The sequence below is a fragment of the Panulirus ornatus genome, chromosome 7 (assembly GCF_036320965.1).
Source record: "Panulirus ornatus isolate Po-2019 chromosome 7, ASM3632096v1, whole genome shotgun sequence".
NCBI lineage: Eukaryota > Metazoa > Arthropoda > Malacostraca > Decapoda > Palinuridae > Panulirus > Panulirus ornatus.
In genome coordinates, this window is record NC_092230.1 from 15,285,665 (window position 1) to 15,303,513 (window position 17,849).

The 17,849-nt window shown below is 41.4% G+C and overlaps 1 pseudogene; it reads left to right on the top strand.

Moving 5' to 3' along the window:
- The window catches only part of LOC139749428 (uncharacterized), a 54,093-nt pseudogene extending 40,308 nt beyond the window's left edge, over positions 1-13,785 (top strand).
- The last annotated feature ends 4,064 nt before the right edge of the window (positions 13,786-17,849 follow it).

A 17,849-nucleotide genomic window follows, 5' to 3' on the forward strand; every position in this document is an offset into this window, starting at 1 on the left:
GATCAAGAGAGGCAAGTGTTTTGGGAGCAGCTGAATGAGTGTGTTAGCGGTTTTGATGCATGAGACCAGGTTATAGTGATGGGTGATTTGAATGCAAAGGTGAGTAATGTGGCAGTTGAGGGAATAATTGGTATACATGGGGTGTTCAGTGTTGTAAATGGAAATGGTGAAGAGCTTGTAGATTTATGTGCTGAAAAAGGACTGATGATTGGGAATACCTGGTTTAAAAAGCGAGATATACATAAGTATACTTATGTAAGTAGGAGAGATGGCCAGAGAGCGTTATTGGATTACGTGTTAATTGACAGGCGTGCGAAAGAGAGACTTTTAGATGTTAATGTGCTGAGAGGTGCAACTGGAGGGATGTCTGATCATTATCTTGTGGAGGCTAAGGTGAAGATTTGTATGGGCTTTCAGAAAAGAAGAGTGAATGTTGGGGGGAAGAGGTGGTGAGAGTAAGTGAGCTTGAGAAGGAGACCTGTGTGAGGAAGTACCAGGAGAGACTGAGTTTTTTTTTTTTTTTTTTTATACTTTGTCGCTGTCTCCCGCGTTTGCGAGGTAGCGCAAGGAAACAGACGAAAGAAATGGCCCCCCCCCCCCCATACACATGTACATACACACGTCCACACACGCAAATATACATACCTACACAGCTTTCCATGGTTTACCCCAGACGCTTCACATGCCTTGATTCAATCCACTGACAGCACGTCAACCCCGGTATACCACATCGCTCCAATTCACTCTATTCCTTGCCCTCCTTTCACCCTCCTGCATGTTCAGGCCCCGATCACACAAAATCTTTTTCACTCCATCTTTCCACCTCCAATTTGGTCTCCCACTTCTCCTCGTTCCCTCCACCTCCGACACATATATCCTCTTGGTCAATCTTTCCTCACTCATTTTCTCCATGTGCCCAAACCATTTGAAAACACCCTCTTCTGCTCTCTCAACCACGCTCTTTTTATTTCCACACATCTCTCTTACCCTTACGTTACTTACTCGATCAAACCACCTCACACCACACATTGTCCTCAAACATCTCATTTCCAGCACATCCATCCTCCTGCGCACAACTCTATCCATAGCCTACGCCTCGCAACCATACAACATTGTTGGAACCACTATTCCTTCAAACATACCCATTTTTGCTTTCCGAGATAATGTTCTCGACTTCCAAACATTCTTCAAGGCTCCCAGAATTTTCGCCCCCTCCCCCACCCTATGATTCACTTCCGCTTCCATGGTTCCATCCACTGCCAGATCCACTCCCAGGTATGTAAAACACTTTACTTCCTCCAGTTTTTCTCCATTCAAACTTACCTCCCAATTGACTTGACCCTCAACCCTACTGTACGACCCTCAACCCTACTGTACCTAATAACCTTGCTTTTATTCACATTTACTTTTAACTTTCTTCTTTCACACACTTTACCAAACTCAGTCACCAGCTTCTGCAGTTTCTTACATGAATCAGCCACCAGCGCTGTATCATCAGCGAACAACAACTGACTCACTTCCCAAGCTCTCTCATCCACAACAGACTTCATACTTGCCCCTCTTTCCAAAACTCTTGCATTCACCTCCCTAACAACCCCATCCATAAACAAATTAAACAACCATGGAGACATCACACACCCCTGCCGCAAACTTACATTCACTGAGAACCAATCACTTTCCTCTCTTCCTACACGTACACATGCCTTACATCCTCGATAAAAACTTTTCACTGCTTCTAACAACTTTCCTCCCACACCATATATTCTTAAAACCTTCCACAGAACATCTCTATCAACTCTTATCATATGCCTTCCATAAATGCTACATACAAATCCATTTGTTTTTCTAAGTATTTCTCACATACATTCTTCAAAGCAAACACCTGATCCACACATCCTCTACCACTTCCGAAACCACACTGCATACATATATTTATTTTTCTTTATTTATTTTGCTTTGCTGCTGTCTCCACATACACATGTATATACATACACATCTACACACCCAAATATACATACCTATACATCTCAACATTTTTTTTTTTTTTTTTTTCATACTATTCGCCATTTCCCGCGATAGCGAGGTAGCGTTAAGAACAGAGGACTGGGCCTTTGAGGGAATATCCTCACCTGGCCCTCTTCTCTGTTCCTTCTTTTGGAAACTAAAAAAAAAAAAAAAAAAAAAAAAAAAAAAAAAGAGAGAGGGGAGGATTTCCAGCCCCCCGCTCCCTTCCCTTTTAGTCGCCTTCTACGACACGCAGGGAATACGTGGGAAGTATTCTTTCTCCCCTATCCCCAGGGAATAAATCTCAACATATACATATATATACACACAGACATATACATATATACACATGTACATAATTCATACTGTCTGCCTTTATTCATTCCCACCACCACCTCGCCACACATGAGATAACAACCCCCTCCCCCCCTTATGTATGCAAGGTAACGCAAGGAAAAGACAACAAAGGCCCCATTCGTTCACACTCAGTCTCTAGCTGTCATGTAAATAATGCACCGAAACCACAGCTCCCTTTCCACATCCAGGCCCCACAGAACTTTCCATGGTTTACGCCAGACGCTTCACATGCCCTGGTTCAATCCATTGACAGCACGTCGACCCCGGTATACCACATCGTTCCAATTCACTTTATTCCTTGCACGCCTTTCACCCTCCAGCATGTTCAGGCCCCGATCACTCAAAATCTTTTTCACTCCATCTTTCCACCTCCAATTTGGTCTCCCACTTCTCCTCGTTCCCTCCACCTCTGACCCATATATCCTCTTTGTCAATCTTTCCTCACTCATTCTCTCCATGTGACCAAACCATTTCAAAACACCCTCTTCTGCTCTCTCAACCACACTTTTTATTACCACACATCTCTCTTAACCTACTATTACTTACTTAATCAAACCACCTCACACCACATATTGTCCTCAAGCATCTCATTTCCAACACATCCACCCTCCTGCACACAACTCTATCCATAGCCCACGCCTCGCAACCATACAACATTGTTGGAAACACTATTCCTTCAAACATACCCATTTTTGCTTTCCATGATAATGTTCTCGACTTCCACACATTTTTCAACGCTCCCAGAATTTTCGCCCCCTCCCCCATCCTATGATTCACTTCCGCTTCCATGGTTCCATCCGCTGCCAAATCCACTCCCAGATATGTAAAACACTTCACTTCCTCCAGTTTTTCTCCATTCAAACTTACCTCCCAATTGACTTGACCCTCAACCCTACTGTACATAATAACTTTGCTCTTATTCACATTTACTCTCAACTTTCTTCTTTCACACACTTTACGAAACTCAGTCAGCAGCTTCTGCAGTTTCTCACATGAATCAGCCACCAGCGCTGTATCATCAGCGAACAACAACTGACTCACTTCCCAAGCTCTCTCATCCAGAACAAAATGCATACTTGCCCTTTTTCCAAAACTCTTGCATTAAACAACCATGGAGACATCACACACCCCTGCCGCAAACCTACATTCACTGAGAACCAATCACTTTCCTCTCTTCCTACACGTACACATGCCTTACATCCTCGATAAAAACTTTTCACTGCTTCTAACAACTTTCCTCCCACACCATATATTCTTAATACCTTCCACAGAGCATCTCTATCAACTCTATCATATGCCTTCTCCAGATCCATAAATGCTACATACAAATCCATTTGCTTTTCTAAGTATTTCTCACATACATTCTTCAAAGCAAACACCTGATCCACACATCCTCTACCACTTCTGAAACCACACTGCTCTTCCCCAATCTGATGCTCTGTACATGCCTTCACCCTCTCAATCAATACCCTCCCATATAATTTACCAGGAATACTCAACAAACTTATACCTCTGTAATTTGAGCACTCACTCTTATCCCCTTTGCCTTTGTACAATGGCACTATGCACGCATTCCGCCAATCCTCAGGCACCTTACCATGAGTCATACATACATTAAATAACCTTACCAACTAGTCAACAATACAGTCACCCCCTTTTTTAATAAATTCCACTGCAATACCATCCAAACCTGCTGCCTTGCCGGCTTTCATCTTCCGCAAAGCTTTCACTACCTCTTCTCTGTTTACCAAATCATTTTCCCTAACCCTCTCACTTTGCACACCACCTCGACCAAAACACCCTATATCTGCCACTCTATCATCAAACACATTCAACAAACCTTCAAAATACTCACTCCATCTCCTTCTCACATCACCACTACTTGTTATCACCTCCCCATTTGCGCCCTTCACTGAAGTTCCCATTTGCTCCCTTGTCTTACGCACTTTATTTACCTCCTTCCAGAACATCTTTTTATTCTCCCTAAAATTTAGTGATACTCTCTCACCCCAACTCTCATTTGCCCTTTTTTTCACCTCTTGCACCTTTCTCTTGACCTCCTGTCTCTTTCTTTTATACATCTCCCACTCAATTGCATTTTTTCCCTGCAAAAATCGTCCAAATGCCTCTCTCTTCTCTTTCACTAATACTCTTACTTCTTCATCCCACCACTCACTACCCTTTCTAATCAACCCACCTCCCACTCTTCTCATGCCACAAGCATCTTTTGCGCAATCCATCACTGATTCCCTAAATACATCCCATTCCTCCCCCACTAGTATTATTTGTCTGTTAAAAACCGAAATGTTATATAAGGGTCCGGTAAACTGAGTGTTTACTGTTCATGCACTCTGCCAATCCTCAAACATTTCACCATTATCCATACATACACTTAAAATCTCAACTAACTAATCAACATCACAGTCACTCCCAACTTCAGAAATCTAACTGCAATACCATCGACTCCCGCGACTTTGCCACAGTTTACCTTACGTGAGGCTTTCACCAGCTCTTCTTCATAAATGAACAATAATGGTATCTCGGAGAGCAAAAATGGGTATGTTTGAAGGAATTGTAGTTCCAACAAAGTTATTTGGTTGCCAGGCATGAGCTATAGATAGAGCTGTACAGAGGAGGGTGGGTGTGCTGGAAATGAAATATCTTGAAGCCAATATGTGGTGTGAGGTGGTTTGATCGAGTAAATAATGAAAGGCTAAGAGAGATGAGTGGAAATAAAGAATGTGGTTGAAAGAGCAGAAGGGGTGTGTTGAAATGGTTTGGTAATACGGTGAGAATGAGTGAGGAAAGATTGACAGAAGATATAGTGTCAAAGGTGGAGGGAACAAGAAGAAGAAGACCAAACTGGAGGTGGAAGGATGGAGTGAAAAAGATTTTGAGCAATCGGGGCCTGAACATACGGAAGGGTGAGAGGTGTGCAAAGAATACTGAACTGGAATGAAGTGATATACTGGGGTTGACGTGCTGTCAATGGACTGAACCAGGATATGTGAAACATCTGGGGTAAACCATGGAATGCCCTACGGGGCCTGGATGTGGAAAGGGAGCTGTGGTTTTGGTGCATTACAAATGAAAGCTGGAGAATGAGTGAATGAGTGTGGCCATTTTTGTCTTTTCCTGGCACTACTTCACTGAAGCAAGGGGTAGCGATACCATTTCCTGTGGGACGGGGTAGCACTTAGAATGGATGAATGCAAGCAAGCATGAATATGTACGTACATGTGCATATATGTACTTGTCTGTGTATCCCTGGGGACAGGGGAGAAAGAATACTTCCCACGCATTCCTCACGTGTCGTAGAAGGCGACTAAAGGGGACGGAAGCGGTGGGCTGGAAACCCCCCCCTCCTTGTATTTTAACTTTCTAAAATGGGAAACAGAAGAAGGAGTCATGCGGGGAGTACTCATCCTCCTCGAAGGCTCAGATTGGGGTGTCTAAATGTGTGTGGATATAACCAAGATGAGAAAAAAGGAGAGATAGGTAGTATGTTTGAGGAAAGGAAGCTGCATGTTTTGGCTCTGAGTGAAATGAAGCTCAAGGGTAAAGGGGAAGAGTGGTTTAGGAATGTCTTGGGAGTAAAGTCAGGGGTTAGTGAGAGGACAAGAGCAAGGGAAGGAGTAGCACTATTCCTGAAACAGGAGTGGTGGGAGTATGTGGTAAAGTGTAAGAAAGTAAACCCTAGATTGATATGGGTAAAACTGATAGTTGATGGAGAGAGATGGGTGATTATTGGTGCATATGCACCTGGGCATGAGAAGAAAGATCATGAGAGGTGAGTGTTTTGGGAATAGCTGAGTGTGTGTTAGTAGTTTTGATGCAAGAGACTGGTTATATTGATGGCTGATTTGAATGCAAAGGTGAGTAATGTGGCAGTTGAGGGAATAATTGGTGTACATGGGGTGTTCAGTGTTGTAAATGGAAATGGTGAAGAGCTTGTAGATTTATGTACCGAAAAAGGACTGTTGATTGGGAATACCTGGTTTAAAAAGAGAGATATACATAAGTAAGCGTATGTAAGTAGGAGAGATGGCCAGAGAGCGTTATTGGATTACGTGTTAATTGATTGGAGTGTGAAAGAGAGACTTTCTGATGTTAATGTGCCGAGAGATGCAACTGGAGGGATGTCTGATCATTATCTTGTGGAGGATAAGGTGAAGATTTGTAGAGACTTTCAGAAGAGAAGAATGTTGGGGTGAAAAGAGTGGTGAGAGTAAGTGAGCTTGGGAAGGAGACTTGTGTGAGGAAGTACCAGGAGAGACTCAGTAGAGAATGAAAAAAGGTGAGAACTAAGGACATAAGGGGAGTGGGGGAGGAATGGGATGTATTTAGGTAAGCAGTGACGGCTTGCGCAAAAGATGCTTGTGGTATGAGAAGCATGGGAGGTGGGCAGATTAGAAAGGGTGGTGAGTGGTGGGATGAGGAAGTAAGATTATTAGAGAGAGGCATTTGGACAATTTTTGCAGGGAAATAATGCAAATGAGTGGGAGGTATAAAAGAAAGGCAGGAGGTCAAGAGAAAGGTGCAAGAGGTGAAAAAGAGGGCAAATGAGAGTTCGGGTGAGAGAGTATCATTAAATTTTAGGGAGAATAAAAAGATGTTTTGGGAGGTGAGTTTGAATGGAGAAAAACTGGAGGAAGTGAAGTGTTTTAGATATCTGGGAGTGGATCTGGCAGCGGATGGAACCATGGAAGCAGAAGTGGATCATAGGGTGGGGGAGGGGGCGAAAATCCTGGGGGCCTTGAAGAATGTGTGGAAGTCGAGAACATTATCTCGGAAAGCAAAAATGGGTATGTTTGAAGGAATAGTGGTTCCAACAATGTTGTATGGTTGCGAGGCGTGGGCTATGGATAGAGTTGTGCGCAGGAGGATGGATGTGCTGGAAATGAGATGTTTGAGGACAATGTGTGGTGTGAGGTGGTTTGATCGAGTGAGTAACGTAAGGGTAAGAGAGATGTGTGGAAATAAAAAGAGCGTGGTTGAGAGAGCAGAAGAGGGTGTTTTGAAGTGGTTTGGGCACATGGAGAGGATGAGTGAGGAAAGATTGACCAAGAGGATATATGTGTCGGAGGTGGAGGGAACAAGGAGAAGAGGGAGACCAAATTGGAGGTGGAAAGATGGAGTGAAAAAGATTTTGTGTGATCGGGGCCTGAACATGCAGGAGGGTGAAAGGAGGGCAAGGAATAGAGTGAATTGGAGCGATGTGGTATACCGGGGTTGACGTGCTGTCAGTGGATTGAATCAGGGCATGTGAGGCGTCTGGGGTAAACCATGGAAAGCTGTGTAGGTATGTATATTTGCGTGTGTGGACGTATGTATATACATGTGTATGGGGGGGGGGGGTGGGCCTTTTCTTTCGTCTGTTTCCTTGCGCTACCTCGCAAACGCGGGAGACAGCGACAAAGTATAATAAAAAATAAAAAAATAATTGATAATTGTATTGAAAATTTGAAAAAGAATTAAAAAATCTCCAAGGCTGCGACATGCGCATTTTTTATTGCACTTGCTTATGGTAGTGTGGGATAAACTTGCATTGTTTTGGTCTGAGTCTGCCTCAAGCTATTGTGTGGTCAGGCTGTGTACAGTGTTTCTCTTATTTCAGAATTGGCTTTATTGAATAATTTTGCAATCCTTACAATTAAAAAGAGGCATCAAGTGATTGTAAGAGGTACAATGAAGGCAGGTATTCTGTCCCCATTTTATTATAAAGAAGTATCCTTTCACAGGAGAGGAGTGTCATCACCTCTTATCTCAGTCTGACTCCTGCATCCAACTGCCTGGTAAGCGTTCCAACGTTGCCAGGTGTCCTCCCCCCAATTATTGTACCATACACTTAACCCTACATCCTCCTTACAAGATTTTGGGTAACTGATTGTGACATTTTGTTACAGCAAAAATGAAACTGAAAACAAGAAAACTAAAAAGTGGAAATTAACTTGGACAAGGTATAAAGGAAATGGAAATATATGCACAAATCACAGCTCAGCAACAATACATTTCCTGTACCTGTGAGCAGAACAAATAATATGAGTTTAACAAAGACAGGTGGCAACTGCTGCCCAGCTTCACTGAGTATTGTCTGTGCAGGTCCACCACTACCATGCCTGACCTGTCCCACACCTTCGAAGTAACTTCTTGCATGTAGATTGGGTGCCCCCAGACAGCTTAGCAGGTTCACATGCTAGACTGCCCTGCACAAGAGCATGGCTCTCTGCTATGGCTCTCTCCTTGTTTTGCAGAGCAGTTCTCCATGACCAATTAATCAGATAATGCCAGGGCACCAGGACACCATTTTGGAACTGTCTTCCTGCTGCCAGCTGTACGTTTGACTTATCCTCCTCTCTTAGGGGGGATGTTGAGATATTGGAGCATAACCTGAGTCACTTTCCTGTTGTGCAGGCTACCTCCAAAACCTGTGTTGCCCCACAACCCCTGTTTGGCTGCCTTTCCTGTGGCTTCATGACGTCCATTGGACTAGGGGAAGTGGACTGAGGAGATGCGGGTCATGATTCCCCATTTTTTGTAGAAAGATTCCTTCTTCCCGCCATCTAGATTGGTTTCCTTATTTGAGATGACTTCCTTGAAGGCGAGCAGCCTTGCAATAACTTGGGACAATTCCTGTGTTGGTTTTAATCCTTCTCTGTGTCATGTAAGAGGTGTAATGAAAGCAGTTATACTGTCCTCACTTTATTATAAAGAAGTATCCTTTCACAGGATAGGGGTGGCATCACCTCTTTCTTGGTCTGACTTCTGCCTGCATGGGCAGCATTCCCATGCTACTAGTTGTGTGCTGCCCAGCTGTCGTACCACACACTAAACTGTACAGTGATGGGGGAGTTAAAAGAAAGCATATGAACTTAAATGTGGCACAGAAATAGGTTATATTTGTATTTGACAGACTTTCGGCATTAACTTACACCCTTTCGTATTAATAGTCTTTTAGATCAATGGTTTACTGTATTGTACACCCTTTCGTATTAATAGTCTTTTAGATCAATGGTTTACTGTATTGTGCCTTTGTATAATTGTAAGGGGGATAAGGGTGAGGATTCAGACTACAAAGGTATAAATAAGTTGAGTGTTCCTGGTAAGTTATATGGGAAAGCAGTGATTAAGAGGAGAGGAACAGTGTGGTTCCAGAAGTAGTAGAGGATGTGTGGATCAGGTGTTTACCTTAAAGAGTATGTTTTAGAAATACCTGGAGAAACAGAGGGATTTGTATATGACATTTAGGGTTGATAGAGTTTCCTTGTGGAAGGCTTTTGATAATATACAGTCTGGGAGGAAAGCTGTAAGAAGTGAGTAGTTTTTATCAAGGGTGTAAGGCATATGTAGGAGTGATTAGCGAGGAGTGAATAACCCCAGGTGATAGTTCATATGCAGCAAGGTGTTTTATGGTATCATGGCTGTTTGATTATGGATAGGGTGGTTAGACAGGTAAATGCAAGAGTTTTGGAGAGAAGGGTGAGTATGCAAGGGGATGAAGGAGCATGGAAAGTGAGTCAGTTGTTTGGTGATGACACAGCACTCTTGGCAGATTTGAGTGTGATTGCAGCTTGGAAGAGTGTGTGAAACAATGAATTTAATCAAATATGAACAAAAGCGGGAGAGCGGGGGGCTGGAAATCCTCCCCTCTCATTATTTTTTTTTCTTTTTTTTAATTTTCCAAAAGAAGGAACAGAGAAGGGGGCCAGGTGAGGATATTCCCTCAAAGGCCCAGTCCTCTGTTTTTAACGCTACCTCGCTAACGTGGGAAATGGCGAATAGTTTGAAAAAAAAAAAAAAAAAATGAACAAAAGCAAGGTTATTAGGTTTAGCAAGGTAGAGGGACAGGTTAGATTGAGTATGAGTTTGAATGGAGAGATATAGGAGGAAGTGAAGTGTTTTAAGATACTTGGGAGTAGACATAGCAGCAAATGGAACGTTAAAAGCAGAAGTGTCATAGGGTGGGTGGGGGGTTAAAGGTTTTGGGAGCTGTGAAAAAGTGTGGACTAAGAGGTCATTATCTAGAAGGGCAAAAATGGTTTTGTTTGAAGGTATAGTGGTTACAACAATGTTAATTGATGTGAGGCAGGAGTTATAGATGAATATGTGCAGAGGAGGGTGGATGTGTTGGAAACGAAGTGTTTGAGGACATTATGTGGAGTGAGGAGGGAGGTGGTTTGATCTTGTATGTAACAACAGTGTAAGAGAGAAGTGTGGATTGAGAGCTGGAGAGGGTGTCCTGAAATTGTTTGGAGATACTGAGAGAATGAGTGAGGAGAGGTTGACAGAGAAGATATACATGTCACATGTGAAGGGATCAAGGAGGAGAGCAAATTGGAGATGGTAGGATGAAGTGAAAAAGATTTTGAGACTGAATTTTCATGACGTGGGATACAAGGGTCGACCTGCTGCGCATGAACTAAACCAGGGCACATGAAGTGGCTGGGGGAAACGATGGAAAGGTCTGTGGTGCGTTACACATAACAGTTAGAATGGATGTGATTGAATGTGGCCTTCTTTTCATCTATTCCTGGTGCTACCTCACATACATGGAAATTGGGAATCAAGTTTGAGGAAAGGGAGAATTATTGTTATTAAATGACTTCTGGGCCCTTTTCACTGAAGGGGCTGCTGCAGCTTCAAGGGTGGGTTCAATTTCTGTGGGAGAGTCCAAATGGTACCCTGGATCTTTCTTAACTCAAATCTTTCAGTAGCAGGTATTCATAGACTCCTTTGGAGTGAGAACTTCTATGCTGAGATTGTACTTCCAGTGATATGGCTTTGATATACTTTTCACTTGATTGTGTTACGTCAAACAGACAGAGTGTGGAAACACACATTTTCACACTCGTGCACATGCTGAACTTCTTATCGAAGGCACATTCCATGTTGCCTGCCAAGGATCTCTTGGGTCCCTGTAAAGCATTAAAAAGTGTTATGTTGCTTTATATATTTTTAAGGCTTTGAAATTGTCTTAATTGTGTTAATATTGTTTGAGGTAATAAAAGTAAAATTTTTAATTTTTGATTTTTATTTTTTTTAGTCAACTATTGATGCTTGAAAGAACTGGAAACTGCATGATGTATATGAAAGTCAGGATGCTGACACTTCAGCAGAAGCAGCGGAAGGGAAGGCAGGGATATCCATGACAATTGTCTTGCAAAAGTCAAATGCAAGAGACAAAAACTGAAGGAGAGGAAGTCAGAGATGATGGATTGGAATTTGGAATTCAGACTGAAAGAAAAAGCTAAAGAACTTCAGCTTCAGCTGTACTGATGTTTAAATGCTTAAATGGAAGAAAATACAGAACACAGTGTGATTTTTTGAAAGAACTTTGTTCACTGGTCATGTTACAGGTACTATACATTCTGTACAAATTACAGAAAAAAATGTGGATGGGTGTAAGAAATCCATTGTTTCATTTATATTTGTGTACATGATTATATTTTCAAGTATATTAGTAGCTGCATGTAAACTTTATTTTTGTGTATTTCCTAGCATAAAACTAACAAGAAAAACCAAGTCTCAAAAAGTTAATTCGTTCTTAACTGATAGCTGAAGGGGCCATGCAAGTTTATTTGATCAAACTGAGTAATTTAGATTTTTACTGTAAGAAATGTGACAGCTTTGCTACTATGTTTATTGAGTAGTCTTTGAATTGGGTTTCTTTGCACCATAATTTTGTCTCAGTAGTAGTTTTTCCTACTGAAGTTTATAATGAGTGCTAGAGAAAAATAGGGAATTTGCAAAGACCACTATGGTTCTAATACAATGAGTGGAGTTCAATAGTATCCCCTAAACAAAGCTTTAGTAAGCCTAATTGTCAGGAGATCTCATTAGTGCAATTTTGTTTGAATCCTATGCTAGACAAATCAGTAGAATGTTTGTATTTTAGAATCCAGTACAAGTGGTAGTCAATGCAATCATCAATTCTGGCCCACGTGAGGATTCCACACGTATTGGTCGTGCTGGTACTGTTAGGAGGCAGGCTGTTGATGTCTCCCCACTTCGTCGTGTCAACCAGGTAAGCATGAATGTAGTATGTTTTTTCTGTATGCTCATAAGGCTACTTCATGTTTTTTTTTCTTAGCACAGTTAAGGAAGTTTCCAAAACAACATCCACTTTATGAATATGAATTTTTTGTTTATTAGTAATTGCTCTACCATAGTGAAGAACAGACTGTGCTCTATGTATGCAAGATGTAGGCCTACAACAAAAATATAAAGAAGAGGGTGGATATATTGGAAATGAAATGCTTGAGGGATGGTTAAGAAATGATATGGTAAGAGAGAAGTGTGGTTATAAGAGAAGTACGTATGAGAGGGCTAAAGAGGGTGTGCTGAAGTGGTTTGAACAAGTGAAGAGGATGACTCAAGAAGGTATAGATGTCATGTCAGAAGTGGAGGGAACAAGGGGAAGGGGAAATCAAGGTGGAGAATGAAGGAAACGATGAAAGGTGGTTTGAATTTGGCATGAACATGCAGCAAGGTATGAATTGTGCAAGGGATTGAATGAATTGTATCAAAGTGACGTACAGGGGGTAACATGCTCTTAGGACTGAATCAGGGCAATTGAACTGGTAGGGAAAACCATGTAAAGGTCTTTGTGGCTTGACTGTAGGATGGGCTATGGTTTCATTGCATTATACTTTACAGCTAGAGAGTAGATGTGATCCTCATTTATTCTCATCCATTGTGCAGCTGTCGTAATTTTGGTACATCTTTATTGTTCTCCTGTGGACCTTCTCTATTAGCTGCATGAACTTATAGATAAGGGGTTTTAGGGGTAGACCCCTAGAACCCATTTGTAAAATGGGTATTGGGGTTTTATGATAATGATATCAGTGGGGTATGTACCTACTAGAGCCGGTAGTGTTCTAACTGCTGTGGTGTCAGAAAGTGTGCTGGGTAGAATTTAGAGGGTCAGGTAATACCACAAGGGTTTTGGCCCAATTAGTGGTGTTTGACAACCATGTGAACGTAATTTTCATAAGGATTTCTTTTTATAATTGTTTTTGCATATGGAGTTCTTGTTTTAATTCTGATTTTTTCTTTGAGGCTATTTGGCTGCTGACCTACCGGTGCGCGTGAAGCTGCTTTCCGGAACATTAAAACCATTGCTGAGTGTCTTGCTGATGAGCTAATCAATGCTGCCAAGGTATATGATTTCGTAATCAGTTTATACAGTTTTTAGAGTGATTTTGTTCAAGTGCATATTTGGTTTTTGCTGATATTGTAAGTAGGGAAGTTAATTTACTTAAGTGCCTTGTGAAAATGCTGTGAAATGGAATTTCAACAGGTGTTTTGTTCATAATCCATTTTTTATTACAGGGATCATCTAACAGCTATGCCATCAAGAAGAAGGATGAGCTTGAACGAGTTGCTAAGTCCAACCGTTAAACTGAAAATAAATATTATTCTGAATTTTTTTTTAATAAACCTTGTTTATGTATATAATGTGGAATGTTGTTGCACAGTTTTTTCATCTTTGTTTGATTGTTATCATTTAAGCCTTCCACAGTAATACTGCTGCCTTTATAAAGTGAGCAACTTTGTAAGACATACACATGTAGTGGTTAAGATATAGTTAATTGCATCATGAGTTGTGATGAAGGAAAGTACTCTCATAAGCTGATATTGCCTCTATTTTACAGCAAACGGTTTTCTTAAAATCCCTCATATGGCAGGTGGAGCAGTTCTTTGGTAAAAGCATTTATACTGTTAGGAACTGAACTGATTTTCATCAAAGCTTTTCATCTGCTTTTGTTGTCAGGATGTGTGTGACAGCAATGTAAGATAGCAGTCATACGAGACCAGTTGCCATTAGATGATTTGTATTGATTCTAGTGGGGCTTGCAAAAGTGGGCACCTGGTTCTCAAAATGGACCAACAGTCTCGTTCCGGCTCTTTGACTCAAAATGGATCTATGGTCCCGGTCCTTCCCAAAGAAAGGAACTAAGACCAACTTCATCCTTGGTCCTTTCATTTATTATGTGAAAAATATTTCTTTGAAAAATATTTATTTGAAATGAAATGCAAACAACCAAGTGAAAACACTGGTACAAATAACACCAATGGTAATTAATAGTATCCAATACAAGTAACTGCAATAATACTTCATTTTCCGTTAAAGAAAACCAGCATTTCAAAATGGCTGTCACATTTCTGATCATTTCAGCTTGAGGACGTCTTCCTCCAAAGAGAAGAGCCGCTCTATGGCAGCACTGGAAGGTATAGGTGTATTAAACTTTTATGAACAAGCCCTTCAGCACCAGACTTAGGAATGAGTATTTGTTAGAGTTTACAGACCTCTTGCTGAGAAATGTTTCCAGCAACTTGTTCCCGGTTTCTTTGCTTTTCGCCCCACCCTCGTAGAGAGCTCTAAAAAGTTTCATCTGTGTCATTCTCTCTCCCTCACTGCCTAAGTCGTCAGAATCTTCTACGTAATCGCCATTTGCTGCTTACCTTGGCTGTGATCTTGATGTCATACATACCATTGTCCTCCATTAGTATCACCAAGCCCAGTTTGAACTGAGGGTCTAGTGCAGCTGCCAAGAGGAAGTCCATGTCCTTAAAAAGGGGACCAAGCTTGATTTTGATGCCATTCTAAACAGCAGCTACTAGTGGCTGACACTTATTGACATCGGTGCTTTCCTCCAGCTCCAACATTTTGAGAGACGGCCGAGGTGGGTAGAAGTTCCCCAATATAGCCTTTGTCCTCCCCTTGCATCATGTCCAATGCCTTACAGACCGGTTGCATCACCTTAAAATAATCTGAAGAAACAAACATCATCTGAAAGAGCTGAATAATTTAATCCCGTACGTCAGTTTTTTTTAGTTTTTACTTTTTTTACTTCTCAATAAGTGGAGTGAGATAAAAAGAGTAAAATAAATGATATGTGAATGAAGGTACCCGAAGAATGTTTCACGTTCTGAGCAAGTCCATGAAGCTTATCCCTGTCTCGGAAGATGACCAGACGAGACCCCGTCGTAGACGGAGTTCTATCTCATAATTTAGAGGACAGTCTGGCAGTATCCCTATGTCGGCCATTTGATGTTTGAGGCTTGGGTTGGGAACTTCTTGCCTGCTTGTTCCACAACTCCGTAGCTTTACCTAAGGCAGTCCAGTGCATCATCCTGCTGGAATGAGAGTCCATCAGGGCCTCGTCGGTGTAGGAAGTGGTCACTAGATTCATTGTGTGAGCGGCGCACCTGTGTGTTTCGGTAGGACATATTCAGGATCTTCCAACCAGCGGAAAAGGTATATTTGAATTGTGAGTGCAAATGTAATACTTTATACATCTTGTAAATAGTGAAAGAAAGCAAATAATAATTCCTAATTACCTTCCTATACCGACGCCAGATCCTCAACCTTACTCAGGCCGCTCCTCATCTGTTTTGCGAAAAGAAAAAAAAAATCACATTAAAGTTGGTAAGAATAATGAGATAAAAAAAATCTTACTGAAAATACCTTGAAGATGCTGCCATTGTCTGTAGTAGTACTGCAGACCTTTGACTCAAATGTAAAGTAGAAGTGTACCTTGTGTATAACTTGGAAGGTGTGTCGTCCAGTGAATCATGTACAAGATAAAACAGACTGCTTCCTGAGGAGAGTTTCCTGATCATTTTAGTGGTCATGCCCAGGAACGACTTGAAATGGATTTATGGAATACTTTGAAATGATTCAACAGAGATGTATTCTCTAAATATTTTCATATGTTAAGGGCATTATAATGAATTGAATTAACACGGTTGTTTATCAATGTTCTCTTTGGTGGAAGTAAAACAATTAGAATTTGTTTTCCGATGTATATTTGTCATATCAGTATGGTCAATATAACCCATCTTTGGTGAAAGTAAAATAATTAGAATTTGTTTTCCGATGTATATATGTCACATCAATATGGTCAGTGTGACCCAGATACCTGCCAGGGTTGGATAGTTAAAACAAACTTGTTTGTCCTCCATGGATCAGGGTCGGCGATGTCAAATGGCAACATGTCCACAAAGAAAGTGATTAAAGAATTAAAGAAATTGGAAAATTCGTTACAATTCATCATGACTGATGTAAATACTTTTAGACAAGGCTGAAAGAGTGTTAATTAGATTTACTGACCTCAAAGAGAGCCTTGATGACTGAAGGGTTCAGTCATGGTTCCTTTTATGGTCGGCTGAACCATGGTCCTCTGCCTCTTGTCACCGAGGAGCTCCAGATACTCACTTGGCCACTTTTTTTTCTGGATGGCCACCCTCGTACTTGATGCATCGGTCGAACTGGTTTTTTAGTGGCTTCGTTTGAGGTTGTTTGGCTCTTGCCGCTTGTCGAGAGCAAGTTCTTGTTCGGCAGACACAGCAAACACTTGTATTCCAGGTTCTGCTCACCATTGGAGGCCATGTATTCAACATAGTCCAGGTACGGCGAAGGGTTAATGGGCTCAAGTTTTCTATCTAGGAACTTCAGTTGTTTGACTTGAGGTTGAAACACTTGACAACACCATTAGGGGTTGAAAAACGTTCGATTTCAGGCTTTGAGTCTTCTTGACAAAACGAGATGTCTTTTTCCAAATAATCTTGTCACACCAAAATCATTTAAAAAGACACTATTAAATGTTACTTTATTTTGTAATGCTCTAAGTTTATAACACCGTGTTATGCTTTATTATACTGAAAACCAAAAAAGACAAAAAAAGTAAAAAGGACCATCCGAATTGATTAAAACTAGACTGGAATGGGAATCGGTCGTTCGCCATTCCGGTCCTGAATGGGAAAAGACTTTCCTGGTAATGGACCGAGTTACTGGAATTCGGTCCTGCCCACCTGTGGGGCTTGTTAATGTTATTCTGTATTTTCATCTAAGGCAGTCAAGTTTTGGTCTTGATAGGGCCACACAAATTAGTTTATTCTGGTTATTAAAAAAAAAAGGGGGGGGGGGGGATTGAGAGTAAGAGCAGTGGAGTGGAGGAGAACTGGTCAGGTGTTGGGCCAAATGAGTGATATATGGCAGTAATCAGTGAACTCAGAATGGGAGCAATGAAAATGCTCCAATAACAGTATTACATGGAGTTGAGAAAAAGAAGGGAAAATTGATTTATGAGAAAAGCAACTACTAGGACGTAGTGGAGAAAAACAGGAAAATTTATATAGCATAAAAACGAAGGTTATTAGGTACAGTAGGGTTGAGGGTCAAGTCAATTGGGAGGTGAGTTTGAATGGAGAAAAACTGGAGGAAGTGAAGTGTTTTAGATATCTGGGAGTGGATCTGTCAGCGGATGGAACCATGGAAGCGGAAGTGGATCATAGGGTGGGGGAGGGGGCGAAAATTTTGGGAGCCTTGAAAAATGTGTGGAAGTCGAGAACATTATCCCGGAAAGCAAAAATGGGTATGTTTGAAGGAATAGTAGTTCCAACAATGTTGTATGGTTGCGAGGCGTGGGATATGGATAGAGTTGTGCGCAGGAGGATGGATGTGCTGGAAATGAGATGTTTGA